At 45.5% G+C, this 2,475-nt stretch overlaps 2 non-coding genes across 2 annotated transcripts; both read left to right on the top strand.

Annotated features, from left to right (window-relative positions):
* Positions 1–1,103: 1,103 nt before the first annotated feature.
* trnag-gcc lies at positions 1,104–1,174 on the top strand. Its single transcript has one exon. It is a non-coding gene; the product is annotated as a tRNA-Gly (tRNA).
* A 789-nt stretch (positions 1,175–1,963) lies between these two features.
* trnag-gcc lies at positions 1,964–2,034 on the top strand. The gene has a single exon. It is a non-coding gene; the product is annotated as a tRNA-Gly (tRNA).
* The last annotated feature ends 441 nt before the right edge of the window (positions 2,035–2,475 follow it).

Raw genomic sequence — 2,475 nt, 5'->3', positions numbered from 1 at the left:
CGTTTGACATGCCGTTGCACTCTTGATGGGCACAAAATGGATCGATGAAAACCAGTGGTGGCTGTGGGTAATACAACCGTGTGAGCATTGGTGGTTCACTGGCAGAATTCTCACCTGCCATGCAGGAGGCCCTGCATTTGATTCCCAGCCAATGCAGTTGTCAGTTGCTTCATTGACACTTTTTATGTGTTTTCTGACACAGACGAGGTGAGGTGATTCAGTGGGTTCGAATAGGAATCTACAGTCGGGGAATTGAACCCCGGTCTCCCGTGTGATAGGTGGGGATACTCACCACGACACTAACAAGGAGATGTTGGTAGAGGATAGCCCTGCACGGAGTAGACGCGGGTTTGATTCCCGGTCAGTGCAACACCTTTTGGCAAGACTGAAATTGCAGTGTCAGGTTTGTTATGTAGCACATAATTGCTTTCAAAAAATAATTAGGAGAAAACAGCCCAAATTTCCTTGCTGTTCCCCCAGTTGAACTCCTCTTTAATCTTCAACAGACGTAGACGGATTAGGGACAACTTTCAGCACTGTCACATGAGCACTGGTGACAACCAGTCATTTCTGTCTTCATGTATAAACAAGCATGGGTTCACTCTTGATGTTTTCCTGCCTTTTCTGTCTCGTTGGTGCTCCCTGCCACCCGTAAGAATTATCTGAACTAAATTTTTTTGAATAAATGACAGTAATCCTAATATTCATCAGAATTGTTTTATTCATTATATAAGTTCCTTTGTTTGGCTCTGGATTTTAAATAGTTCTACTTTATATTTCTGTTATTTTAGTTGCCAAATTATTATTCATTTTCATAACTATTTGTATATTTTTTGTGACCATATGAATGTGAGTTACAGTAGTCATATGATCATAATAACTTGGCACCACGACGGTGGCGATCAACTAGCTTTGTTTACCCAGGCTTCCTCTCCCTCAGGCTCTGTGCAGGTCCCCATGAAAGAAGACGTTTGGCGCACCGTTGCAGTCTTGATGGGCACAAAATGGATCGGTCGTGTCCCTCCTGATTCGGCCTAGGAAGAATATGAAGACAAGATTGCGTCAAAGAAGCAGTGGTGGCTGTGGCTGTCACTGCCATGTGAGCATTGGTGGTTCAGTGGTAGAATTCTCGCCTGCCACGCGGGAGACCCGGGTCTGATTCCCGCCCAATGCACTGAGTCTTTACTGCTGTATGGCCTCAATGGTTGCACAACTTCTTTGTCTTCTTGCAGTTAATACCCGGGAGAGGAGCATTAGAAGATGCTGGCGTTGGTGACACGTCATACACCACACCAGAAGCAACACTTGTGACTCTTTTCCCCCTGCTTTTCTTGGGTAAGAAAAGGCTTGCTCCTATCTTAAATTTAGCTGCATTTTGAGCCTGTTTGGTGCAGAAGGCGGTGAGTCAAACTTCCAGGTGTATGCACGTGCCATCACCAAAGTGGTATTGGAGTCAATGAGCATTGGTGGTTCAGTAGGAGAATTCTCACCTGCTATGTGGGAGGCCTGGGTTCGATTTCCAGCCAATGCAGTTGTCCTTATCGCATACGGGCTACACAGGAGCACTTACCAAAGACCAGAAGAATAACCAGCGTCCCCTGTGGTTGTAAATGTGAATGAAGTATATGTTTGTTTAGTTTTGTAGCCTTCTTGACATTCTAGAATTGTAATATTCTACAGATACATCATAACATTCTAGAACTGTAGCATTCTACAGTAACACCAACATTCTACTACTGTAACATTCTAGTTACGGTGGCGATCAACTAGCTTTGTTTACCCAGGCTTTCTCTCCCTCAGGCTCTGTGCAGGTCCCCATGAAAGAAGACGTTTGGCACACCGTTGGAGTCTTGATGGGCACAAAATGGATCGGTCGTGTCCCGCCTGATTCGGCCTAGGAAGAATATGAAGACAAGATTGCGACAAAGAAGCAGTGGTGGCTGTGGCTGTCACTGCCATGTGAGCATTGGTGGTTCAGTGGTAGAATTCTCGCCTGCCACGCGTGAGACCCGGGTCCGATTCCCGGCCAATGCACTGTGTCTTTACTGCTGTTTGGAGTCAATGGTTGCACAACTTCTTTGTCTTCTTGCAGTTAATACCGTGGAGAGGAGCATTAGAAGATGCTGGCGTTGGTGACACGTCATACACCACACCAGAAGCAACACTTGTGACTCTTTTCCCCCTGCTTTTCTTGGGTAAGAAAAGGCTTGCTCCTATCTTAAATTTAGCTGCATTTTGTGCCTGTTTGGCGCAGAAGGCGGTGAGTCAATCTTCCAGGTGTATGCATGTGCCATCACATGCATACACTTGGAGTCAATGAGCATTGGTGGTTCAGTAGGACAATTCTCACCTGCTATGTGGGAGGCCTGGGTTTGATTTCCAGCCAAGAGAAATTCTGAAATTCTGAAAAAACAAACAAAACAAAAACACAATCACAATCCTTCTTTTTAAACCTGACGGGGGGGTAGCACTGCT

The sequence above is a fragment of the Plectropomus leopardus genome, unplaced genomic scaffold, assembly GCF_008729295.1.
Source record: "Plectropomus leopardus isolate mb unplaced genomic scaffold, YSFRI_Pleo_2.0 unplaced_scaffold2899, whole genome shotgun sequence".
Lineage (NCBI taxonomy): Eukaryota > Metazoa > Chordata > Actinopteri > Perciformes > Serranidae > Plectropomus > Plectropomus leopardus.
The sequence above is the reverse complement of the archived record's forward strand: the minus strand, read 5'-3'. Positions and strand labels throughout refer to the sequence as shown.